The sequence below is a fragment of the Nyctereutes procyonoides genome, unplaced genomic scaffold (assembly GCF_905146905.1).
Source record: "Nyctereutes procyonoides isolate TBG_1078 unplaced genomic scaffold, NYPRO_anot_genome, whole genome shotgun sequence".
Classification (NCBI taxonomy): Eukaryota; Metazoa; Chordata; class Mammalia; order Carnivora; family Canidae; genus Nyctereutes; species Nyctereutes procyonoides.
The window spans coordinates 55,446,939-55,474,471 of NW_026575126.1; the positions used below are offsets into that span (position 1 = coordinate 55,446,939).

At 46.8% G+C, this 27,533-nt stretch overlaps 1 protein-coding gene across 2 annotated transcripts in view; it reads left to right on the forward strand.

Moving 5' to 3' along the window:
- Window positions 1-16,705: 16,705 nt before the first annotated feature.
- Window positions 16,706-27,533, forward strand: part of SCNN1B (sodium channel epithelial 1 subunit beta) — a 60,143-nt gene continuing 49,315 nt past the window's right edge. For both annotated transcript variants that reach the window (XM_055341132.1, XM_055341133.1), the window contains exon 1: window positions 16,706-16,813. The gene's annotated coding sequence lies outside the window, so the exon portion shown is untranslated. The remainder of the gene's footprint in view (window positions 16,814-27,533) is intronic.

Here is a 27,533-nt window from a genome sequence, read left to right on the forward strand (position 1 = left end):
TCTGCTCCCAGACGGAGCAACCTCAAATGCCTACAGAATCCAGGCAGCTTACATAAAGGCATGGCGCAAACTGGTTGCAGGGAGTGGTGAGGACTGTGTCAAACTGGAGGACCCTGCACGCCCTTTCAATATGGGGTAGGCCTACTAGGCTGCAGCCAATTTCTGCCAACCTGGAACATAGATGCTGCTTTCCCAGATTGGCTGACTTCTCAGGAAAAACTGAGTATCTTCATTTGCCAGTTAAATCTACCACTTTCTAAATGTTGGCAAAGAAATCAAATCCAGGTGAGCCTGGGACACCTTACTGGCCCAGAAAGCAAAGGAGCTTATCAAAGACTATTCAGGATCATGATCAAGTCAAGAGGACACAGAGCCAGACTGACAGGGCTCCCACCTGATACAATGGCGTCATTTTGAAGCATCAAAAAGAAAGAATGAATGAGAGATCCTAGAATGGATCCTGGAAGAGAAAAAGGACATTAGTGGAAAAACTGAAGTCTAAATAAAACTCTGGTGTTAAGATAATAGTAATGTATCAGGGCACCTGGCTGGCTCAGTCAATAAAGTGTGTGACTCTTGATCTCAGGGTTGTGAGTTTGAGCCCCAAATTGGAAGTAGAAATTACTCAAAAATAAAATCTTAAAAAAAAAAAAAAGATAATAGTGCGGTGCCTCAGTGGCTCAGTAGGTTTATTGTCTGCCTTTGGCTTGGGTCATGATCCCGGGGTCCTGGGATCGAACTCTTTGTCAGGCTCCTTGCTTACTGGGGAGTCTGCTTCTCCCTCTGCCCCTCCTCTTCACTCCTCTCTCTCTCTTTCTCTCTCAGATAAATAAGTAAATCTTTTAAAAAAGATAATAGTAATATATCAATATTGATTTCTCAGTTTTTTCAAAGGAACCACGGTAATGTAAGATGTTATTGTTAGGGTACCTGGGTAAGAGCATATGGGTGCTGTCTGTACTATCTTTGCTATTTTCTATGAATCAAATTATTCCAGAATTCAAAGGTTATTTAAAAAAATAATGAATATGACTGAATGAAACACCTTGATAGTATTTTCAAAAATCACTGAGTTCATAATGATACTAAGAGAGAGAGAATAAGAATTTGTCACCATGGGAAGTGGCTATTGGATGAAATCCTTACTCTGAAAAACAGTCATTGAAGGGAAAGAATTTTTTTTTTTTAAGTAGGCTCCACGCCCAACATGGGGCTTGAACACACAGCCCTGAGATCAAGACCTGAGATCAAGAGTCGGAAGCTCCACTGACAGAGCCACCCAAAGACTTTATTCCGCCCTCGTCAACAAGGGGAGGAAGCTCTTCTTTACAGAACAATGTCCCCTCATAAATGATGAAGGAAGGATAGCACTAGAATTTTACAACCCCAGATGAAATAATTGACTCAGGCAACATCACCATTGGATGCTGAAACCATGAGGTGAAAGGGTCAAGGAAGGTTGAGTAGTCACGTGGTGCCAAATCTTCGGCCCACAGAGCTCTTACTGGTTGCAAGTGAAGAAATAACCCTACAATGTAAGGGATCGGCTTTTCACCGCCTGAACCCACTAATCAATCTTAGCTTCTCTAATGAGACAGCCAGTGACTCGGAGCCTTCTGGTGTGACGCAACAGGACACTCATAGCACCACCTAGAAAGGATTCTTGCCAAAAATGTCTGACCAAAATCTGATCAGACCTTCAGATCTAGCTTCTGGTGTACCGGAAACACAGGAGCAAAAGGGTCAAGTTAAGTACATCGCAAGTAAGCCATCAGACCAAGCCAAGAAGGGAGGGCATTCTACTAGTAAGACAATGGGCTTCGGCTCTCCAACAAGTCAGTGACCTAGAAAAAAGGGAGGAGAAGAGAGAGGAGAGGCCGTTCTAGACTTAAAGAGATTTATGAGGTATGATCAAACACAATTTGTGGACCTTGACTGGGTCCTGGTTTGAATCAAGTGTACAAAACGTTTGGGGGGAAATGTGGATGTGGAGAAATTCGATGGGAACACAGATTTGGGGTTCATTTGGTTAGATGTTACAATGGTACCGTGGCTAAGTAAAGTAACGGATCTGATTTTTCTTAAAGGATGCAGATTTAGGGATGAAATGGCACATTGACTATAAATACTTTAATAAAATACTTCAGCCAAAAAAGAAAAAGCAGATAAAGCCAATATGGCAAAATGTACACAACTGTTTTATCTAAATGATGTATGTATGGATGTTCATTATATGATTCTCTCTACTTTTTGGTGTGTTTGAAATTATTCATAATAAACAACAAAAGACAAGCACAGGCTGAACAAGCATTCATTTTTCTCACAAATATTTATTGAGCACCTACTATGTACTAGGCACTGTTCTAGGCATTGGGGCTAGATTGAAGAATTTTTTTTTTTTAAAGATTTTATTTATTTATTCACGATAGTCACACAGAGAGAGACACAGGCAGAGGGAGAAGCAGGCTCCATGCACCGGGAGCCCGACGTGGGACTCGATCCCTGGTCCCCAGGATCGCGCCCTGGGCCAAAGGCAGGCGCCAAACCGCTGCGCCACCCAGGGATCCCTAGATTGAAGAATTTTTAAGTCCTTGTCTGCCTTCCTGGAATTACATCCAGTTGGAGAAGAAAGACAAGCAAGTATAATGTATGACAAGTGCTACAGAGAGAAACAAGGGCAAAAAAATAAGGACAAGAAGAAAATCTATATTGGGTAGATATTGCTATTTCATGTGGGATAATCTAGGAAGACCTTTCTGAAGGGTTGACATTTGAGCAGAGACCTAAAAGAAGTGAGAAAAACAGCCATTGGGATACTTGGTAGAGGAGCAAAGGTTTAAAGCCAAAGGAACGGCAAGTGCAAAGGCCCTGAGGTAGGAGTAAGCTTCAGGGTATTCAGGAAGCAACAAGGAGGCCAATGAGGGTCACATGGAATGACAGGAGGGAGAATGGTAGGAGATGAGCTCAGAGAAGGTAGTGAAGAGGAAGGAGGATCAGAGATTATGGGGAAACCTACAGGCCATTCCAGCTCTTACTCTGAGTAAGACAGAAAACATTAACGGAGGGACATGATTGGACCTAGGAGTTTTTATTATTTTTTTAATGGAATATCTTAACATATAAAGGTAGAGAGAATAGTATATGAACACTCACATACCCATCACAAGCTTCATCACTGATTCATGCTGAGTCATCCATATCTTTCTCACCACCTGAACAGATTACTTTGAAGTAAATCCCAGGCATCTTATCTTTTCATCTATCCATATGTTTATATCTTTAAAACATAAGGTTCCTTTTAGAAAACCCACAACAAAACCATCATCACACCTATAAAAATGAACAATAAGTCCTGAATATTGTAAATCATTTAGTGTCCAGTTGTCCCAATTGTCTAATCAATAATTTTCATAGAGTTTATATGAATCAGCATCCAAATAAGGATAAAGATTCACAATTGTTCAAAGAGCTCTTACATCTATTTTACTCTCTAGGATTCTCCTTTTTCTCTTTCACTTTTATTGAGATACAACTGACATATAGAACACTTTGAATTTACACAAAAAGTGTAAATTCACTATGCACAGCATAGTGATTTGACTTACATAAATTGTGAACTAATTACCACAATGAATTTAGTTAACATCCACCACCTCATATAGATACAAAAAAGAGAGAGAGAGAGAGGAGAGAAAAGAAAGAAAGAAAGAAAGAAAGAAAGAAAGAAAGAAAGAAAGAAAGAAAAGAAAAGAAGGAAGTTTTTTTTTTTGTGATAAGAACTTTTAAGATCTACTCTCTTAGGACCTTTCAAATATACCCACAGCAGTGGTAACTATAATCATCATGCTGTACATTACCTCCTCGGGATTTATTTATCTTAGAATTGGAAGTTTGTACCTCTTGACCACCTTCTTCTATTTCCCCTACCCTCCACCCCCCGCCTTGTAACCACAAATCTGATCTCTTTTTCTATGAGTTTGGTTTGTTTTTTATTTAAGATTCCAGATATAAGTGAAATCATACAGTTTTTGTCTTTTTCTCTCTGGCCTATTTACTTAGCCTAAAGCTCTCAAGATCCATCTTGTTGTTGCAAATGGCAGGATTTCCTTTTTTTTAATGGCTATATTAAATATTTATTTATTTATTTATTTACCACAACTTCTTTATCCATTCATCTGTCAATGGACATTTAGGTTGTTTCCGAGTCCTGGCTTTGTAAGTAATGCTACAATGAATATAGGAATATAGGAGTGTAGATATCTCTTTGATACAGTAATTTCATTTCCTTTGGATTTTTTTTAAAGATTTTATTTATTTATTCATGAGAGACACAGAGAGTGAGAGAGGCAGAGACACAGGCAGAGCGAGAAGCAGGCTCCACATAGGGAGCCTGATGTGGGACTCCATCCCAGGACCCCAGGATCACATCCTGGGCGGAAGGCAGGCACTAAACCGCTGAGCCACCCGGGCATCCCACATTTCCTTTGGATTTATACCCAGTAGTGCAATTTCTGGATCACATGGTAGTTCTACTTTTAATTGTTTAAGGATCCAGGATTCTCCTATTCTCATATTTATTTTTGTTTTATTTTTCTATTGACAAAAATGGGTCATTTGTCCCATAGTTTCCCACCATCTGAATTTTGCCACTTATATCCCTATGGTATTATTTAACATGTTCCTCTAGATTTTTTTTTTAAGTTGGTAGTTATATCCAGAGACATGATCAGATTCAGATTTACTTTTTTTTGGCAAGATTATTTCATTGATAAAGTTGGGCACTTTTGTTAGAAGATACATAATGCTTGACTATCCCTCATGTCATTGTATAAGCAGCCACAAATGATTTTTACCTAGACCTGTTAATTCTTTAGAAGTTTTGAAACTTTGAAAGTATATATATATTTTTTTCCTTTACAAATTTTCAAAACACTGAATTAATTCCCTAGTCCATTCCTTTTCTATTGCCGTGTGACAAATTACCAGTATAGTGGCTTGAAACAATGCACGTTTATGATCTCACAGTTTCTGTGGCTGAGGAATCCCAGCCTGGTTAGCTGGGTCCTCTGCTGTGGTCTCTCATCAGGCTGTAGTGAAGATGTTGGTGGGCACTGTGGTCTCATAGAAAGGCTTGACTGGGGAAAGATTTGGTTCTGAGCTCACTCTCATGGTTGGGGAGGGGATTACACAAGGGTGTTAACACTAAGAGGCAACCTTTGGGGGCCACCCTACAGTTGTCCTGCCACACCCAGCATCCTCTGGAGGTGACTGCTGAGTTTCATTTATTTGTTTGCTTAGTATGACTTGGATTATTTAAATCTTTTTTTTTTTAAGTAGGCTCCACGCCCAACATGGGACTTGAACTCACGACCCTGAGGTCAAGAGTCTCATGCTCTACTGACTGAGCCAGCCAGGCGCCCCAGTATGACCCAGATTATTAAAACATAAAAGGATTATTCCTGGTTGCTATGTGGAAACTACAGGGCAGGGGAGTATGCTGTAAGCATCCCCACAGCCTCATCATTTGCTACCTTAATATTAAGTAATATGACTTAAACACCATCATGAGACAGAGACTGTAGGAACAAGCCCCAAATGAAAAACATTATGCACCTGTAGCACTTTCTGTTTGCCTTTATTGTAAAACTGCATCTCCTACAGAGCACAACCTGCATGCATATTGGCAGGGAGTGGGATTGTGAGCTGGAACTTTCTCTGAATAAGTGGAGGCTCTGTCCTGTTCCACAAACTAGCCTGACCATTCTGTTGGTGTTGTGTCTTCTTTCAGCTGGTGCTGGAGCCCCAGTAAAGCCTGCGCCTTTGATTTGGGGGTCTGGCCTCATTTCTGTCATTGTGGGGCCCTCCAAATCTGACTCTAGTTAACAGTTCTCTGTAAGAGAAGACAGTTGGCTGCTGCCATTTAATTGTTGCTGAGATGGTTATTGTTACATATGTGATTAAACTCTAGTTTGTTTTTTAAGATTTTATTTATTTATTCATGAGACACACACACACACACACACACACACAGAAGAGAGAGGCAGAGACACAGGCAGAGGGAGAAGCAGGCTCCATGCAGGGAGCCCGATGTGGGACTTGATCCCAGGACTCTAGGATCAGGCCAGACCCTGGGCCGAAGGCAGCACTAAACTGCTGAGCCACCCAGGCTGCCCCAAACTCTAATTTTTAAAAAAGATTTTAAAAATTAATGTATTTGACAGAGAGCACAAGCAGGGGGGAGCAGCAGACTTCCCACTGAGCAGGAGCCTGATGCGGGGCTCCATCCCAGGACTCTGGGATCATGACCTGGGCCACCCAGGCCCCTAAACTCTAATTTTTAAAGCTGCATAATTACTGACTTTTTACAGGCTGCCCAGCAATGACCCCACACTAGCCAGAAGGGTTTTACCTCTCCGTAGACTGACCCGAATGAAGGTCCCCTCTTTCCTAGCATGAACTAGTGATTTCAGGCCACTTCAGTAGCAATTAAGTAGCTTCAAAAGTAATTCTGGCTCAATAAACACTCAGTTGTCTGAGGGGACCTGGTCCTATTTTAGTATATGTGCTGCTGAAGCAAGCACGGGGACCTGGTCCTAAATTAAATCGGCCCCTCCTATTCTTTTTAAAAGTGTAAACGGTGTTTATTAGGGCTTTTCAAGTTTTTAATTACATATGTGATATATGGAATGCTACTTTTTAAGGGGATCCCTGGGTGGCTCAGCAGTTTGGTGCCGGTCTTTGGCCCAGGGCACAATCCTGGAGTCCTGGGATCGAGTCCCCATGTCGGGCTCCCTGCATGGAGCCTGCTTCTCCCTCTGCCTGTGTCTATGCCTCTCTCTCTCTCTCTCTATGTCTATCGTGAATAAATAAATAAAATCTTTTTTTAAAAAAAGATTTATTCATTTGAGAGAGAGAGAGATGGAGAAAGAACCTCATATAGACTCTGTGCCCCTCGTAGAGCCCAAAGCGGGGCTCAATCCTGTGACCCTAAGGTCGTGACCTGAGCCAAAAACCAAGAAATGGATGCTCAGTTGACTGGGCCACTCAATGCCCCTATGAAATACTTGTTTTTAAAAAAATGTAATAGAGCTAAAGATAAAATTAGCCTAGAGCACCCCTACCTCTGTTTCCTCCCTTTCCTTCTAGAGATAACTATGATTATGTTACCTTGTAGGACTTTGTCTCTGCATTTACATAAACATATGTACCTGTTAAAATGAATTCTGTTGTTTTATATGGTTCCTATGCAAATAATGTTATATTGCAGGCACTGTTCTACAACTTGCTTCAGTATCTTCAAAAGTGAATATGACCGGGTAGGAAAGACCCAGCACAGGAAATATAATCAATGATACTGGAATAGCATTGTATGGTGACCAACAGTAGTGGTGAGCACAGCAAAATGTATAGGGTTTTCGAATTGCTATGCTGTATACCTGAAACTAACGTAACATTGTGTGTCAACTATAGTTCAAGAAAAAAATAATATTAATTTAAAAAATAAAGAAAGGGGACGCCTGGGTGGCTCAGCATTTGAGCATCTGCCTTGGGCTCAGGGCATGATCCTGGGGTCTGGGATTGAGGTCTGCATCAGGGTCCCTGCATGGCGCCTGCTTCTCCCTCTGCCTGTGTCTCTGCCTCTGTGTGTGTGTGTGTGTGTGTGTGTGTGTGTCTCATTAATAAATAAATAAAATCTGAAAGAAGAAAGAAAGAAGAAGAAAGAAAGAAAGAAAGAAAGAAAGAAAGAAAGAAAGAAAGAAAGAAAGAAAGAGAAAAAGGGCATATAACAACAAAAAAAAAAGAGTATGACTCATTAAACACTAATCGTTTGGGAAGACTTAATCCTAAATTCTCTCTCACCCACATCCAATGCCCCAGCACGTTATGTCAGCTACCCCTGAAAAATCCACTCAGAATCTAACTACTTCTCCCTACCTCCATTTCACTCACCCTGGTCCTTGCTTCAGCTCTTGGCTTCCTATTCTCAACAATTCTCATGGGGTGGATCTTCTCAACTTCTGGTCAGGTATGCCCAAAATAACCCAAAGCAGGGACTTGAGCAGATATTTGTACACCCACATTCATTACAGCATTATTCACAATCACCAAAATGTGGACACAATCCAAATGTCCATCAGCAGATGAATAGATAAGCAAAATATGTCTGCTTATACATATACATATACATATACATATATGCATATACATATGCATATATATATGATGGAATATTACTCAGTCTTAAAAAGGAAGAAAGTTCTGGAGCACCTTTAAGTGGCCAACTTGATTTTAGCTCAGGTCATGATCTCAGGAACATAGTATTGAGCCCCAGGGCCGGCTTTACGCTCAGTGACAGTCTGCTTCTCTGTCTCCCTCTGCTTCTTCCCCTACTCTCACTCTCTCTCTCTTAGGTGAATAAATAAAAATCTTAAAAAAAAAAGAAAAAGAAAAGAAGAAATTTCTGTCATGTGCTACAGCATGGATGAACCCTGAAGACATCACGCTATGTGAAACAAGCCAGACAGAAAGAACAAATAGTGTATAACCCCACTTACACGTAGTACTTTGAGTAGTCCAATTCATAGAGACAGTAGAATATTGGTTACCAGGGCTGGAGGGAGAGGGGCCTGGCTCGTTATAGTTTAATGGGTATTGTTTAATGGGTACATTATTGTTTAATGAGTTTTAAGTTTTGGAAGATGAAAAAATTCTGGAGGTGGGTAGAGATAATGGTCCAACAACAATGTGAATGTATTTAGTGCCACTGAACTGTACACTTAAAAATGCTTAAAGTGGGGGCACCTGGGTGGCTGGCTGGGTGGTTGAGGGTCTGTCTTTAGCTCAGGTTGTGATTCCGGGGTCCTGGGACTGAGTCCTGCATCAGGTTCCCCATGGAGCCCGCATCTCCCTCTGCCTCTGTCTCTCATGAATAAATAAATAAAATCTTTTAAAAAATGCTTAAAGTGGCAAATTTTATGTTATATACATATTATCACAATGAAAAAAATACATTAAAAATTTTCAATCACATTACCCCAAGCCCTCCAAAGCCCTCCACCTCAAGGACTCAAGACTAAAGTCCTTATACTGGCCCTCCTGCATGTTTTGTCTCCTCCCCCCAACTTCCTGAAGCCCCCTCTTCTCCTAGTTCACTTCTACTCCAAACACGCTGGCCTCCTTACTGCTCCTCAAACACACCAGTCTTGCTCTCTGCCTCAGGGCCTTTGCACTTCCTATTCCTTCTGCCTGGTACATTCTCCCAGATATCTGCAGGGTAAGCTTTTTCACCTCCTGTAGGCAGACCATCCTATTTAAAATTCAAACTCCAGCCAGTCTCCTTTGGCCTGCATTTTTTTCTTTCCCCCAGAGCAGTTATTACCACATAGAAAATACTTTTATCTTATTTATTGTCCGTCTTCCCTCATGAGAATGTAAGAGTGTTAAAGCATTTTCAAGTCTCCAAGCCACTACCTGACCTTTCTCAGGATTCCTGGATGCAACTGAAAACCTCAATAGTAAAGTTGTGAAGTTTGCTCTCAGATCTTCTTGCCTAGGTCAAGGCCTCTCAGGAGCTGATTAAATTTTTTCTCTGGGCAGGTACAGTGAGAAAAATGGAAAGGTATGTGCTCCAAGTGACCAGGTGAGCCCTGAGCGCCAGCCTGGCTGTGCCCTGTGGGATCTGGGCTCTGTGGTTAGATTTCCGAGAACAAAGTGAAAACTGCCAGGCTTGGCAGTGACAAGAGGTTTTGAGGCTGGTTGGAGGGGGAGGCCAAGCAGGGACAGCGGCACTCAAATGTCCACAGGGCAGAGACAAGTGGGCAGGCCGTCTGTGCCAACACTGGGGCACCACGGGAGTGAGGGTCATGGGGAACCAGGGCCCATTCAGCTGCCAAACAGCCCCCGGTGGCCCAGGCCAAGCAGGAATGGAAGGCCTGGGTCACCAGTCCTCCTGACTGCTTTTTTCCAGAGAATCAGGAAGTTGATTTTTATGTGCTATTTCCTGACTTTGAAACATTGGCTCAAAATTGTTTTAATGCCATGTGGTCTGACAAAACATGTTTGAAAACTGGATCTCCCCCATTCCCCACACACTCCATTCTAGGACTACCAGTTTAAAACTCCATGGTTTAGCCAAAGGTATGAGAATGCAGAGTTGGGTTTCAGAGGGGCCTGGTTTTTCCACAGTTTGGCCAAATTCTTCAATATCTGCAAGTCTGTTTATCTGTAAAATGGGAATGAAAACAGAACCTATCTCATAAGATTGTTTGGGAGGATGAAGGAGCATACATGTGCCTGGCCAGTAGTACCGAAGTTCGACAGTGCTAGGGGCACTAACTGGGGTTGGGGGGTCAGAGGGCCTGGGGAATATTGGGGAGAGAAAGAAGAATGACTAAAAAGGCCAGCATGGCATCAGCTGTGTGTTGTGGTCGAGGTGTGCTCTGGCCTGCGGGAATGAGCCTGGAGATCCAGAGACAGGTCTTTGCTCAAAGATGCGGTCAGTCAAGCCAGAGCTCCAGCTCTCAGGGCCTCCAGACCTGCAGGTGGCACTGCATCTCTAAGAAGTTCTCAGTGTCGACCATCCAGGTCCCAAGCCACCACTTCCCATTCTTCCTTATTAAACACACTTTTCTTTTTCTTTTTTTTTTTTTTGATTTTATTTATTTATTCATGAGAGAGAGAGAGAGCGCAGAGACTCAGGCAGAGGGAGAAGCAGGCTCCATGCAGGGAGCCCGACGCGGGACTCGATCCTGGGACTCCAGGACCACACCCTGGGCCAATGTCAGGCGCTAAACTGCGGAGCCACCCAGGGATCCCTAAACACACTTTTCTGTTTGAGCCTAACTGTAGGACTTTACATCTGTCCTTCTTTTAGCTTATCTTCTTAGTTTGGGGCTGGACATTCCAGACTGTCAAGATTCTGTTAAAAAAAAAAAAAAGATGTATTAACTGTCCCTCCTGATTCCTTTTGTCATTTGGATAACATTTTCACCAGAATCAGGAGTCTTTTGGTTGCAAGCAACAGAAACCCCAACCCAAGATGGCTTGAGGGAAAAAAAGGGGGGGAAGGGGAAATTTACAGCTTCAGCTTGCAACATCCAAGGGCAGTGTGCTGGCTTCAGACTATGCTTGACATGGGTCACATGATGAAAGCAGGACCCAGTGGGATTCATTCTTATTCAGCCTCTCCACTGCTGCAGCTCTGCATCTAAACAACTCAGAAGCCAGTGGTGTTCCAAAGGAAAGTCTCCATAAAGAGTGTCACTGACTATGGTTAATCTGACTTGGGCCACGTTCCCTCCCTTGAAACAATCAGTTTCCAAAGAGGAATATAATGCTGCACTGACCACTAGGCTGGGGCTATATCAATCCTGAATGGGGTTGTGATGAATGAAATGAATATCTCAAAATATCTCAAAGTATGGAGTAGGGATGAGGAAGGGGTGATGACACTAGAGCCAAATTAGGCACAGTTGCCTGAAGTAGAATGTCTTGATGCTTAGCACCTCACTCCCGAAAAGAAAAACAAAATTCTTTACCCTATTTTTTATGCAAAGTACTGTTTAACTAGTGGTCATAAAGTGCAGTATCTAACACCCCATTGATCACCAGGGCTAGTTTGGCTGATCCTGGATCCCCTTTCCCACCATATCATCTCCTAGAAGTGCATGAACCTGATTAAAGAAAGCAGGAAGACTGTCCTTCCATAATAGTATATAAATACTTGATATAATTGGGGGGGGGGAATGGGGTTGATACTTAGAGATGTCCCAAACCAGTCATGAATCCATCCAGACATGAATTCATCTAACTGTGCCCACAGGTGTTTAGTAAAAGTTATTGTTGTTGTTTTTAATTTGGCCAAATGATCCATAGTTCTAAACACCTGATGAAAGTCCACATGGATGTTCTCTGGCACCCTTGAGACCAGAGCCCCAATCAAAAAAGGGAAACAAAGCAAGTTCAGTCTTCATGAGCTCAAGCCAACTCTGAGGGAACATGACTCTCTTTGTTCCCAACTGCTTAACATATATATCTTAAAATGTGTTAGCCTAACATCAACCGGTCCATAGTTCCTAGACACCCCCAATGCTAGCTACCCCCATACTGGACATCATGACTCAAAGAAAGACATGTCATCTGTACAAAGCTGCTCAGAGCAATACAGTCCTGGAGAAGAGACACCCCAAAAATGTCCAACACTAGAGACTGGCCAGGAAAACACAGTGTGTGCGCCAAAAGGGAAACCCTCCCAGATAACATGGATTGGGTTGAACCATAGGAAATTGCATTTTATAGGCCAATGATAGTGAAAGGCTAACAATTTCAGATTGTCACAACTGACTATATTATGGTAATGGTTGTCAAAGTGTGGTCCACAGGCTTATGAGGTTGGGGCAAAGACCTGTCAAAAGGTCACAACTATTTTCATAATAATACTAAGGTGTTGTTTGCCTTTTTCCCCAGGTTGATATTTGCACTGACAAAAGCAGTGGTTGACAAAAGCAGCAGTGAGTAAAATGATATGAAACTATATTTCCTTCATTTATTTCAACTAGAGAACATAATGCAACAGACCAAATGCAAAAGCAGATGCCAGAATCCAGCTAGATATTAAGAGATCTTAAGAATTGCTAACCAGGGCAGCCCAGGTGGCCCAGCGGTTTAGCGCCACCTTCGGCCCAGGGCCTGATCCTGGAGTCCCGGGATCGAGTCCCACATCGGGCTCCCTGGGTGGAGCCTGCTTCGCCCTCTGCCTGTGTCTCTGCCTCTCTCTGTGCCTCTCATGAATAAATAAATAAAATCTTAAAAAAAAAAAGAATTGCTAACCAATGCCATTCCTCCCATTAATATTTTCTTTTGTTATGGAAATTATTTTTCATAAAGGCATTTTAATCATGTTAACATGTAGCAGGTTTATTATTTTTATATTTTAATGATTAAAATATTTATTTAAGATTCATTTATTTATCTGAGGGAAAGAGCCGGGGGAGGAGAAGAGGGAAAAGGACAGGGAGAGACTCTCAATCAGACTGCTGAGTGCAGAGCCCTATGAGGGCCTTAATCCCATGACCCGTGAGACCGCGATCTGAGCAGAAACCAAGAGTCAGTGGCTCAACCGACTGTGTCACCCAGACACCCCTGATTAAAAATATTTTTTAAGTATCTGTTTTAATTTCTAATGTGGTAAGTACCAATAGATATAAACCTTGTGATCAAAAACTCTATGGGGTCTAAATAATTTTTAAAAGTGCAAAGGATTCTTGAGACTGTAAATTTTGAGAATTCCTGTATTAGGATAATTTACAGAAAAACATGCCAGATATGAAGTGGAAATAATCATCATGATAAAAAAATTATATAAAAACACGGAGAGGGGATCCCTGGGTGGCGCAGCGGTTTGGCGCCTGCCTTTGGCCCAGGGCGCGATCCTGGAGACCCGGGATCGAATCCCACGTCGGGCTCCCGGTGCATGGAGCCTGCTTCTCCCTCTGCCTGTGTCTCTCCCTGTCTCTGCCTCTCTCTCTCTCTCTCTCTCTCTCTCTCTCTCTATGTGTGACTATCATAAATAAATAAAAAATTAAAAATAAAAAATAAAAACATGGAGAGAACACTGGGTTCACAGACACACAGTATTTGTTAGAGAGCTCAGTTTTTTGTTTGTTTTTTTTTCATACAGAAAATTACAAAGAATAATGAAACAGTTATCCCAGGGTCTCACCACCTATAACTAAAAGTTAACATTTTGTACTACTTGCTCTGGGCCTTTTAAAAATAATTAATTAAAAAATAATAAAAAATATAAAAATAATAATTAATTAATCTACTAATTAATTAATTTAACTTCCCAGCTAAGGTTAGAATTCCTTTGGTCCCCATCCCATTTCTGAACTCTGCAGAAACCACTTTGATCTCCTTCCAGTGTATACAGTTGTAAATTCCTTATAGCAGTTTAAAAATTTTACTCAAAGTAACTCATACTGTACAAATTAATCTGCAGCAGTTAAGTCCACAGGCAGGCTCTGGATTAGGACTACCGGGGTTCAAAGCCCAACTCTGACATTTCCTGGTTGTGTGACCTGGAGCAATTTTTCTACCTGTCTGTGCCAGTTTCCTCATCTGTAAAAATAGAGATAATACTCGTATGTACCCCATGAGGTTGCTGTGAGTTTTAATGTAAGTGCTTGGAACAGTATCTGGTACAGAATTAACACTATAAAAGTGTTTGCTCTCTGTTATTCCAATTTTATTTATTTATTTTTTAAAGATTTTATTTATTTATTCATGAGAGAGAGAGAGACAGAGACAGAGACCCAGGCAGAGGGAGAAGCAGGCTCCATGCAGGGAGCCTAATGTGGGACTCGATCCTGGAACTCCAGGATCATGCCCTGGGCCGAAGGTAGGTGCTAAACCGCTGAGCCACCCCAGGATCCCCTGTTATTCCAATTTTATTGCTATTTTTCACTCATGATTTTGAAGTCTATGGACATCCATATACATAGACTATGTTCTTGTTAAGTGCTGTATAATATTCTATCAACTAAACATGTCACATTTTATTATTTTTCTACCACAAATAATGACAATAATAAAACTTCTTTTTGCTTGTAGAGGTTCATAGATTTATAGTGCCAAAAATCTTCTTGGCTGACTAATTTTCTCCAGCAGAGGCCGGAGCCTATAGAAAGCTCAGCCTCTCTGGTAGACAGAACAAAGCCCTCCCAAAGATGCCTGTGTCCTCATTTCCAGAAACTATATATCTGTTAAGTTACAGAGCAAAGAGGAATTAAGATAGCAGATAGAATTAGGTTTGGCAATCAGCTGGTGTAGAAATGGAGAGATTATCCTGGGTTATGGGGGAAAGCCAAATGCAATCACAAGGGTCTCTAGAAGTAGCAAAGGGATACAGAAAGAAGAGAACTGGGAGCCCCTGGGTGGTTCAGTTGGCTAAGAATCTGCCTTTGGCTCATGTCATGATCTCAGGATCTTGGGACCGAGCCCTGTGGCAAGCTCTCTGCTCAATGGGGAGTCTGCTTCTCCCTCTCCCTCTGTACTCTCTCTCTCTCAAATAAATAAATAAAATTTTTAAAAAAGAGAAGAGAGGGATCCCTGGGTGGCGCAGCGGTTTGGCGCCTGCCTTTGGCCCAGGGCGCGATCCTGGAGACCCGGGATCAAATCCCACATCCGGCTCCCGGTGCATGGAGCCTGCTTCTCCCTCTGCCTTTGTCTCTGCCTCTCTCTCTTTCTCTCTCTGTGACTATCATAAATAAATAAAAATTAAAAAAAAAAAAAGAGAAGAGAGAACTAGATAGATGGTACAGGAGAAAGACTCGGCCCCATATTGCTAATTCTTAAGATAGAGGAAGGGGCCACAAGCCAAGGAATGCAGGCAGTATTTACAAGCTAGAAAAGGCAAAGAAATAGATTCTCCCCTAGAGCCTCTAGAAGGAACGCAGTCCTCTCACCTCTTGATTTTAGGGGTGTTGGATCTCTGACCTCCAGAACTGTAAGTTAATAAATTTGTGTTTATTAAGATAATACATTTGTAGTCATTTGTTACAGCAATGAGAGCAAAGGAATCCAGTGTCTCAAGGTGGGATGGAGGAGGCTGACTCTGGGGCTTTGCCAGGGGCACCTGAAATGAAAAGCCATGTATTGAAGATATTGGCAAGAAAGTGGCTGAAATGATGTCCTTGGAACCTCAATCTGCTGAAGAGAAGAGGAAAAGAAGTGAGGACTGGAGTCAGGGTAAGGGCCTGGCAGTGAGCAAAGCCGGAGTGCAGTGGGAGTCACTGAGGAAGCCCCCAGGCCCCACCTGCTCTGTAGGCTCTTTGAATTTCTAATGCAGAGGCAGGGCCATCAGGGACCTAGGAGTGACCTTGGAGGGGGCTGAGTCAGAGAGGGAGAAGGTCACTGGGAAAGCGGAGGTGAGCTAGGGGCCCCTGGGTCGCTCAGGGGTTGAGCATCTGCCTTTGGCTCAGGCCGTGATCCGGGGTCCTGGGATCGAGTCCCCCATTAGGCTCCCCACAGGGAGGCTGCTTCTCCCTCTGCCTGTGTCTCTGCCTCTCTCTGCGTGTCTCTCACGCATAAAAAAAATTTAAAGAAGAGGTGAGCTAATTCCATCTCATAGGTCAGCTGAGGTTCACAGACATTTGGGGGGAAATCTACTGTAGGAGCCTGTCCTGCAAACTGCTTGAAATCCCCACCTTGCCCAGACGGCAGTCTGCAGCCAAGAGGGTGTGGAAGTGACAGGGGTGCAGTCACATGTGTGTTGCACGCGTGTGTTGCTTTGCACACCGCGGGGTAGGATGGCGTGGTTAGCGTGTGTGTGGCCTGTGACCGGCAGGGGGTGCGGGGGGGGGCGGCGGAGGTGGTGACACAGTGATCTACCTGGGAGCACATGGGGGGGCCATGGGTGTCTGGCGGGCAGGGAGTGCGGGGGGGGGGGGGGGGAGGGTGACACAGTGGTCTGCCTGGGGGCACGCGGGGGGGCACGTGGGGGGGGAAGACGGGCAGGGGGTGCTGGGGGGTGCCACAGTGGTCTGCCTGGGGGCACGCGGGGGGCCGTGGGGGTCCGGGCGCGCCTCGGCGGGGGTGCGGGGCGGGGCGGGGCGGGGGCCGGGCGGCCGGGGCCGGGGAGGTGCGGCGGCCCGCGGTCCCGGCGCCGCCCAGCTCCGCCCGCGGGCGCTCCCGGGCCTCCCGGGCCTCCCGCCCCGTCGGAGCTCCCTCCCCGTCCCCGCGGCCGCGCGCTCCCGGGCCCCGCGCCGCAGCCTCCCCGCCGCCGCCGCCGCCGCCCTCGCCGCCGCGGAAACAGGTAGGACAGCGACCCCGGGCGAGCGCAGGGGCAGCCCTGCCTCAGTTTCCCCGCGGGGCCGGGCCTCGGGGCGCAGGGGGAGCGCGGCGGGGGGCCCCCGGCGAGTCCGGGGCGCGGGGGGCGGGGGGTGACCCCGGCGAGAGCCCTGAGCGCCCGCTCCGCGCGGGTGTCGTGGAGCAGAACGGCCCCCCTTGGGCGACGCCGCCCCCCGCGCCGGGGCGCCTCCGCGCTGTTCCCATTTCACAGACGGGGACACTGAGAGGCAGAGGGTGGCGGAGCGTCCTGCGTCGCGGTGACGGTGACCGAGCCCAGAGCCCGTCTCCTGGCCTCTCCTGCCAGGCGCTCCCGGGGACCGGGAACCCGCGGCTCGGGTGGCCCCCTGCTGGGGAGGCCGGTCCCGGCGCCCTGCTCCACAGAGGGGGCTGGCCCGAGCTCGCGGAGCCCTAACTTTTCGCTGGGCCCCGGGGCGGGGACGGTGGGGAACAGTGGGTGTGTCCGGCGGCTCGGAGCAAGCCCTTCCCGCCGCAGCGTGGAAGGAGAAACTGAGGCATGGACAAGTTTAGGCAGGAAGCAGCAGAGCTTCCCCACCCCTGCAGCTCCCTCACCTGAGCCAGGTCGGGACAGCCCAGGCTGGCGTTTGTTCCTGGCAGCAGAGCCCTCCAAGAGTCCCTGGGGGACTTCTGGAAATGCTCCCCTGAGGCCTAGGCACCCCTGGGCCCCCCACCCGGCTTCCACCGCTGACTCACTCCACCCACCTGCCCACTGAACTGTGTGATTCCAGGAGGGACACAGGGATCCATCCACTCCCCATTCTCTGCCCCCTTCCAACCCTTGCCCTCCCTGCTCCCAGAAGGTAGCCACTTTCATAACTTGGGGTATTCCTTCTAGACTTTTCCTTCACCTATGCAGTCATATATATGTGTACACCCACAAAGAACATGTAAAGTGCATCATGACGCTGTGGACAGATATTTTAACAGAAATGGTGTAATCCATCCTATTCTGCAACTTGCCCCCTCTCATCATTTCTTTTAGAATTACCCATGTTGTGCGTATAAAACTGACTTAGTCATAGGAATTTGGGTGCTGCTTTTTTAAGATTTATTTATTTGAGAGAAGGGTGGGGGTGTCAGGGGGAGGGGCAGGGGAGAAACTGTAGCAGACTCAGCGCTGAGCCACAGCTCAGAAGCGGGGGGCCTGATCTCACCCCCAGCCAAAAGCAAGGGTCTGATGCTTAATCACTGCACCACGCAGGTGCCTCCGGGGGCTGTGTTTTATTTCAGCTTCTTCTGTAAATTGACATCTTTGGGTTAAGTAAGATTTTGTTCTTTGTTCTAAACTAATTTCACAGGATCTGAATTTGTGGGATAAGGTGTCCTCTCTTCTCTGTTGCATATGTGCATGTATGCACACGTGTGCACACATCATGTACATGCATGTGCGTGTACACATGCTTCAGTACAGGTCTGCATATATACGCATGCACGTGTGCACAAATGTGTGCGTTACAGACACAAGCACACACATATACATACACACATGCACAAGTGTGCATATGCACACTTCTGTCTGTGGGCAAGGACAAACATGGTGCCCCCTCTAGCTTCGCTCTCCACTGAGCCCAAAGGCTTGGGCCTGAGCCAGAGCACACTCTCTGCCTGTCCAGGCACCGTTGGGCAGAGTTCCCAAAAGGGACAGCATCCAGGGGTCCTCTCTGGATGCCCCTAGTGCCGCCCCCACCTTCTAATAGGAGACAGGGTCATTAGAAAGCATGGCTGGCAGATGGGAGTGTCCTGGGTCCTATGTGTTCCACACACTCCCCGGGTCCAGGCTGGGGGATGAGAGTGTGTGTGTGTGCTGGAACGTGGGCCAAGACCATCAAGACTTTGGTGGAATGCCTGAAAACAGCCAGTGGGGAGAATCCGGAATCAGGTGGCGCTTGCATTACCGTCTCAGGTCCTCCACTTCCTAACTGGGTAGTTCCCTTCCCCTGTGTGGGCCACAGCTTTCTCATCTGCACCACGGGGGTGAGGCCAGTGGCAGCCTCCCCAAACTGTGGAGTGAATCGATGGGGTGATGAAACAAAACACTCACTCAGAGCATTGTCAGCCCTTGGTGAACAGGAAGTCTTGTCCTGAACTGGGGAGACCTAGAGGTGGCCCCTGGGCGGAGGTGACGCTCAGAGTCACCACTTGGTCCATCATTTCTTGTGCACACCCTACATCCAGGCTGGAGAATCCTGCGTGCTGAGTGGGCTGGAGGATGAGTTTCCTGGTTGTTGAGGGCCAGGCTCAGCTCAGAGGAGTTCAGAAGCATCACAGCATCTGCAATAAGTGACCTGTGCTCCTGGCCATAAGTGAAGGTGCAGTCATGAAGTGAGTTGAGGTCCCCAGCTTTGAGATCCGAGAGGCAGCAAAAGTTGAGGAGGCCCATGGGCAGCTTTTGTGAGCTTTTTTTACATTTCAGATTACTCTCAAAAATTTTTTAAAAAGATTTTATGTATTTATTTCAGAAAGAGAATGAACACACGTGGGGGACAGAGGGGGTTGCAAAGCAGAGGAGAGGGAGAGGCAGACTCCCAGGATGAGGAGGGGGGGTTCCATCCCAGGGCCCTGAAATCAGGACCTGAGCCAAAGGCAGATGCTTAACCAAAGGAGCCACTCAGACGCCCTAGATTACCCTCTAATTTTAAAAAGTGGGAGATATCACATTAAACTCTGTATCTCTGGATCCTCTTGAGAAATCAGAAAATCAGACACCTTTGGCCCTAACATTTGGCTGTCCCCTTAGATGGGACGGGCACCCTCTGGGGTGCCACAGCCCCCACCTGGGCCACCCCTCATTCATAAAGAACAGCAGAACCCAAAACTTAATAACCTAGACTCACCAGCAACTTCTATATCTCTGGCCACAGATGAGTTATGTGATCTCAGGCAAAGTATTTAGCATTTTTGTGACTCAATTTCCTCAGAAGGAAAATGGGGATAATAAGCAGCACTTGCCTCAAAAGGTTATTTTAGGCATTAAAGGAGTCAGCAACTTAAGCCTCTTAAAACAGCGTCTGGTGTGTGATACACACTCAGTGTTGATGATGCTGGTGCTGATGCTGACAATGCTGATGTTAGCCGCTTGGTCCCCGTGGTAGCGCAGTGTGCAAATTGTACTTGATATAAAAGCTGTGGAAACACAAGTGAGAGAGGAAGAAAGAACGAAAAGGAATGCTTTGAGCCATGTTTTTCAGATAAGATGCTGCCATCCGAGGTATTTTTATTTCCCAAAGACGAAGAGGACCACTTTTCAGGGAAAGATACAAAGAGGAGGGGATTCTAAGCTGGGTTTTGAAGGATAGATAGGAGTTTCTCTGGATCACTAAAGTGAAAAGGGCATTGCCCTACAGAGAGGAGACAGAAAGGGACCCTGAGATCATGATGGGGCTTATGGCAGGAAAGGGGATGAACATTTTTTGCATACCTACTAGGTGCAGGTGCCCTTATAATCGCCTCCGCTGTGGGCTTCATACCCCCTGAAAACCAGGTCTGTGATCCCCATTTACTGATGAGTCAGAGGCTCAGGGCGGATGAGCACTTGCCCAAGAGCTTGCACAGTGGGTCAGTGGCAGAGCTGGGGTCAGGCCCCAGATTCTAAAGCCCGTGCACCCTCTCTGAGCCTGGTTTCTCCTCGTAAAGTGGAGATAGTACTTCCAAAACCTACTGCACAGGTTTGTGGCAAGATTAGATGAGAAAATTCTTGCACAGATCTCACAGCACGGGACCTGGCACAGAGCAGTTGCTCTGTTATTTTCATTGGAACAAAGCCCGTATTTCTCCAGACCTCTCAGCCTCACTCATACCAGATGGGGGAGCCCAGGGAGTGAATGAATGAGCTGGGCCAGCGGATCTCAAAGTGTGGTCTGTGGGCCAGCAGCACGGAAGCAGCCTCACCTGGAGCTGGTTAGAAGTGCAGATTCTCACACCCACCTTAGACCTACTGAGTCAGAGACTGGGGATGGGGCCCAGCAACCTTTGTTTTAACAAGCCCTGCAGGTGGTTCTAAGTGTGCTGAAAAATTTCAGGATCACTGGCCTAGAGAACTTGCAGCCTCTAGTCTGCCCACCTGAAAGGTCTGGGGCAAGATTTGACTTTCAGAGATGCTGAAAGCGAGGGATGCCCCAGGCAGCTGAGGACCCACCTCCTCCCCATAAGAAGCCTGTTATTAGAGACCCTTCTGTGCCTAGGGGCCTTAGTGGGTTGTGCTTTCCCCCCTGGACCCCCATGAGAACATATGTCCAGCCATGAGTCCTGAGCAGTGGGGAATGATCTCAAGACTCTGCAGGAAAAACCATTAAGGAGGTCTCAGGTCAAGTGACAAGGAGGTAAGTACAGGCTGGAGATAATAACCTAACTGCAGAGGACCTCCAAGTGGAGACGTAGGTCCCCTCCATGTGTCCTCTTTGAAGCACTGATCAAGAGTGGGAGGCAGTACAGGGGCGCCTGGGTGGCACAGTTGGTTAAGTATCTGCTTTCGGCTCAGGTCATGATCCCGGGGTCCTGTGAAAGAGCCCCATGGCAGGCTCTCTGCTCAGCGGGGAAGTCTGCTTCTCCCTCTCCCTCTGCCTCTCCCCTCACTCATGCATACTCTTTCTCTCTCAAGTAAACAAAATCTTTTTTAAAAAAGGGGAAAGAGTGGGAGGCAGTACAGCCTAATGGGTGGAAGCATGGCCTTGCTTTAAATATTGAAGTTGCTAGGTCTGCCTACATAAAAATTAATATTTCCTGTATGGCCAAAACCAAAGCACCCATGAACCTGCATATCAAACTCATAAAAATATTTGTCACTTCTGTGACAAAGAGTTAATTTCATGGGCAAAGAGCTCTTGCAAATCAAAGACCAAGTACCCCCTCCAAAAAAGGAAAAAAGAAAAGAGTAAAGGATATGATTTAGCGGTTCGCATAAAAAGAAGTACATAAAAGGAAGCATAAATTCAAACAGACGAAAAGATGCTCAACCACTCTTCAAAAAAAAAAAAAGAATTGCGTTGCCAAACCCCAGTGAATTCTGCTTTCCACCTCCCAGATCCCACGGTAACACTCAGTGTCGGAAGTGGGGGCTGGGGAAACCAGCACGCTCCAGCTCTACTGGTGGGAGCACAAATTGGGGAGTTGGGAAAATTGTCGATATTTAAGAGGCCCATACCCCAGGGCTCTGCAATCTCACCTGCAGGAATTTACCCAGTGGGTATCTCTGCCTTGGGCACAGCGTGTTAGAGCAAAGATAGTCAGCCTTGTGCATAAGAGCAAACAATTGCAGAGTAAACACCCATCAGAAAGGAGCAAGTACTGGACGTGTGGGAACAGCCACGCACGAGAATATGATGTAGCCATTCAGAAGAAAGCAGTAGCTCTTTATGAATGGAGGGGGGGACCCTCTCCCAGACGTATTGTTAAAAGAAAAATGCAGGGTATGGAACAGTATACAGTAGTCTAACCATCTGTGTGCCTAGAGCCCCTTTATTTTTTTAATTTTTATTTATTTATGATAGTCACACAGTGAGAGAGAGAGAGAGGCAGAGACACAGGCAGAGGGAGAAGCAGGTTCCATGCACCGGGAGCCTGATGTGGGATTCAATCCCGGGTCTCCAGGATCGCACCCTGGGCTAAAGGCAAGCGCCAAACCGCTGCGCCACCCAGGGATCCCTAGAGCCCCTTTTAAAAAAAAAGGACAAGAGGGCATCCCGGGTGGCTCAGCGGTTTAGCGCCGCCTTCAGCCCAGGGCCTGATCCTAGAGACCCGGGTTAGAGTCCCATGTCGGGCTCCCTGGATGGAGCCTGCTTCTCCCTCTTCCTGAGTCTCTCTCTCTCTCTCTCTCTAATGAATAAATAAATAAATAAAATATTTTAAAAATTTTTAAAAAGGACAAGATAAGCATATATATGTAGATATTTGTATATGCACATTAAACCCTGGGGCAAAAAAAATAAAAATAAATAAAAAATAAAAAACCCTGGGGCACACTCGGGAAGCCTGTGCTTAGTGGTTGGCTTTGGGAAGGGAAGAAAGACCTAACTTTTCACTGCACACATTTGGTATTCTTTAGAAGTCCCCCCGCCCCGTACGTTCATTACAGTACAGTGATAAATTCCAGCCACACACATCTTCCTTATTTAAAACAAGCATAGCGTGAGAGAGAAGGTGAACTCCCTTTTTTGACCACTATTCAAATTATATATGTTTCCAAATAAAAATGAGTTACTGTTTTTAAAAATAGGGCCTTTGATCACAAAAGAGCAAATATTGTATGATTGCATTACATGCGATACCTAGAATAGGCAAATTCATGGAGACCAAGTAGAATAGAGCTTACCAGGGGCTGAGGGGTGGGAGCGTGGTGGTTGGGGGAGTGGGCGCTAGTGTTCACAGTTTCCTTCTCTCTGGGAGGATGCAAAAGTTCTGGTGATGGATGGTGGTGATGGTTGCATGATAGCGTCAACCTACTTAATGCCACTGGAACGTACACTTAAAAATGATTAAAATGGCAGGGGCGCCTGACTGGCTCAGTTGGAAGAGTGTGTGACTCTGGTTCTCGGGGTCTTGAGTTCAAGCCCCATGCTGGGTGTAGAGATGACTTAAATAAATAAACACTTAAGAGAAAATGATTAAAGTGGTAAACTTTAGGTTGTACAGTTCGCCACAATAAAAAAATTTCTAGACGATTCAAAAACAAAAAACACAAAAACGTCGGTGCTCTGATATCAGACTGCTTGGGTTCCAGTCCTTGGTTCCACCACTTCTGAGCTGTGACTGCTTGATCAAGTGTGTATTCTTCTCTGAGCCTCTGTTTTCCTACCTGCAAATGGGGCTGCCCAAGAGTACCTGGCTCACAGGAATCCTGCAAGGGTTAAATGACTTTGTCCACACAAAGTGCTTGTTGCTCTGAATCTCTGGGACTATTCTAAAAGGTCAGGATGAGGAGAATAAAGAGCTAGAATCAGCCCCTGGACCAAATATCAAGACCAGCAGGTTCAGATGGGGACAGGGCCTAAGGAGTTTTCAAAAGCATCATCTGTATTTTTATTTTGCTTTGTATTTGCAAAGTTAAAAAAAAATATGTTTCCATCATCTGAATTACAAGATATAAATTCAGAAGAAATATTCCTAGCTGGTAGGAATACCCAAAAGATACAGTGATTCTTAACCCGGGCCTGCTAAGCTCCAGAGATCAGAATCCTGGTTCTGCGCTTACCCACTCACTGTGTGACCTCGGGCAAGTTACTTAACCTCTCTGTGCTTCAGTTTTCTCATCTGTAAACTGGAGATGATAAGAAGTCTCACCTCAGTAGGGATATTATGAAGATTAAACGTGTCAAGTGCTTAGAACGGTCCCTGGCACGCAGGAAGTCCTAAATAAACACTTGTTAAATGAGTAACTTGAAAGAAGCCCGGAAGTCGTTAGCACTTCTGTTTTGAAATGAAGAATTTCTTTTTTTACACTAAGGAAATGGGGTCCTGGCCAAGCTACAGTCATGGAGCTGAGCTGAACCAGAAGCAAACCTCATGGGTTTGCTGGGAGATGGCGGGGTGGGGGGTGGGGGGGGCGTTGCCCAGCAGATGAGGGGTGGAGACTGGCTCAGAGAGGTTCAAGAATTTGCACAAGAGGCCACACAGTGATAATAGCAGAATTTGAATTCAGCTCCAGCTTGCTCCTCCTCCACTGTGCGTCTCTGGCAGGGAGAGTCTTGAGGATTGTGGGGGCAGAGGGCATGGGGGGAGGGGTGTGTGTGAGGCACTGGTGTCCCTACGACAAACAGAGCCCTTGCCTTGCAGACTTCTAGAACAACCCAGACAGCCTTGCTCCCTCTCAAGGTACCAGGGAGCTCATTCTCGAGCCCAGATCTGGAAGGAAGACTAAGATCTGGGAAGTCTGGTGCACCCTCTTTCAGGAGCTGCTGGAGGTCTGACCCCCAGAGAAGATGACTCGGAGTGTGGGGGGGCTGCTGCAAAGCAACCTCCCCAGACAAGCTCCCCCGCCCTCTGCAGGCTGATTCCTGAAATTCCACTGTGGGTCCCTCACCTCTGTCTCTGTGTGGAGTTTGTTGATTTTCCTGGTTGAAAGTCACCACCTCCCACCCCAGGGAGGATCACCTTTGTCCTTCCTATGGGGTTTGTGCTGCAATGAGGGCTTATGCTGAGTTTGGTGAGAGGGACCACAAGGGGGTCTGTGGCTGTGGCCTTGGGGCAGCTGCCTTTGAAAGCTTTAGCGGTGCAGGGAGGAGGGGGGAGCGTGTAAAATGTTTAGAAGTGTGCTTGGCCCATGGGAGGTGCTCCCTCCTGGAAGGAGGGGCCATGTACTGGACCAGGGGAGTCCCGGTTCAAGGCAGGCTGCTCCAGGAGACCTGTCCTCAGAGGACCTGGAAGCACCCAGGTTTACCCAGAGTCCTCGAGAGGCAGTTTGTCTAATGGTTGAGTTTGGGGGTCAGACAGTCTGGCATTGGAGCTCAGCTCTGTGTGACCTTGGCCTTGATACTTAGCCTCGGAGCCCTAGTAGTAGCAACCCCCCGCTCCCTGCTCAGGGCCTGCTCAGGCCCCCCAGTCACTGGCCCCATCCTTCTCACTGCCCCCATTAACTCCAGAAATGCTGCGCTGTTCTTGCCGGGCTTCGAGAAGGGAGAAGGGCAGGGCCCTCCCCTGTAGAACTCAGCGAAAAGTTGAACGATCAGAATCTGGGCCTGGCTGTGTGTGTGTCCAGGGAGGGGTGGTGTTCCGCTGGAGAGCACCCTGGCTGGCTGCAACCTCTCAGGCTGTTGGAACGGGAGCTGGTCTGACGCCTCTAACATGAGATGACACAAGTGACAGCCCAGCCACGGGATGATGGGCCCAGTGAGCAGACCTCTCCCCCCATCACCAGCCCCCAACACACATACAGAAGACAGAACCTTGAGGAGTAGGGTGGGGGTTGGGGGCCAGGGGATGACATTTTCCAGCATTTAGGGGGTGTTTCCTGAATGGGACGATGCTAGTCCACAGGGATTTAAAGGTGTTTTGTTGGCTGCTTTGCCCCTGCAGCAAGGGGCCAGGTACTGGAGATGCAGCAGGGAGCAAGCCACGTCTCCTGGCCCCCAGGAAACTCCGCGGTCCCTGCCCTGAGACCCCCTCTCCAGCCTCATTCCCACTCCTGAACTCCCACTGGGGCCCTCCTCTGGCTGGACGGGTGGGGCTGACCTCTTGCTGGACCTTATGATCTAGTTGGCTGAGGACCCCAGGCTAGAGACTGCTCCCCGAAGGTGGACAGTTCCCCGAAGCTTGTCATTCCCTCCAGGAGCTGTGGCTCCTCCAAAAGGGAACCGTGTTGCTTTGCTCACCGTACACGCAGAGACACGAACTGAATTCAGTTTCTCTTTCAACCTGTGGGATGGGTTGTCAAATAAACGCTGTTGAGGCCCGCATGGCTTTCTCCTCTACAGTAATAATGATAAAAACAGTGTGTTTTAAGCCTACATTACATGCCAGGCTCGCGCATTATTTCACAGAGATCTTTCAGCAACCATAAAGGGTTGTTACAAATATTCTTCCCATTTGACCCCTGGAGAAGCCCAGCTCTCTCACTCACTGCATGATCTCATTGCAGCTTTCCAACAATCCAGTGAAACAGGAGGTGTAATTGTTTTGCAGATAAGAAAATGGCTCAGAGAAGTTGAGTCACTTGCCCAAGGTCACACAGAACGAGCAAGTGGTGCGGCTGGGGTTCAAACCCAAGCAACCGTTCTGACCACAGAGCCCACTTTGCTCTCCCCATCCTGCCTCTCCTTGGCTTCCAGGTGTTATTTGAGAAGTGGGTGCGGAGGAAGAGTGGAAATTTTTACTCCATGACATGGTTCTTGAAGCCCTTGGCTCGCCTGCAGCCAAGTATAAGGTTTCAGCTGTTTGCTTCCCAGGAACTACCCTGGGTCCCTGTGCGGGTAACGATTCCAGAAGCCCCCAACAGAGAGGGGCAGCCCAGAGCCCAGCCTGCGTGTGGCTCTGACTCTCGGGGCAGCAGCCCCTCACCTTCCTGGGCACCCGATTCGCAGCCTCTGAATTTCCCTGGAAGTCTGACTTCCTCCTGCCAGTTGGCCACCCAGGGATCCAGGAAGCCCACAGGGGCTGGGTCTGCCTCCCACCAACTCAGTTCCCAAATTTGGGCTCAAGGCCCAGAACACCATACTGGATTTTAGAGGTTGGTAGGAAATGAAGACATAGCTGGAAGAAGGGGGCCCCTTTCCCCATTCTTTTTTTGTTTTTAAGATTTTTATTTATTAATGAGAGACACAGAAAGAGGCAGAGACACAGGCAGAGGGAGAAGCAGGCTCTATGCAGGGAGCCCGATGTGGGACTTTATCCCGGGACTCCAGGATCACGCCCTGGGCTGAAGGCGGGCGCCAAACCGCTGAGCCACCCAGGCTGCCCACTTTCCCCCAATCTTGTCTTTGATTCATGCCTTTCACCTAGTGTTTGAGGAAGAAGGTGTTTACTTCATAAATTCCAGTGGAGCTCACTTTGTGGATCCAGGGCCTGGGAAGCCCAGCTGCCCCAGCACTTACAGAGCACTGACATAGGACCAGCATAGTGAGCCATGTTTGGCCTGACTTAGCTCATTTAATCTGCACAGTAACCCTCTCCACCATCACAACCATTCTCATCACTGTCATCACCTCCTTCGTTGTCATCCCTGCCCCCATCATCATCAT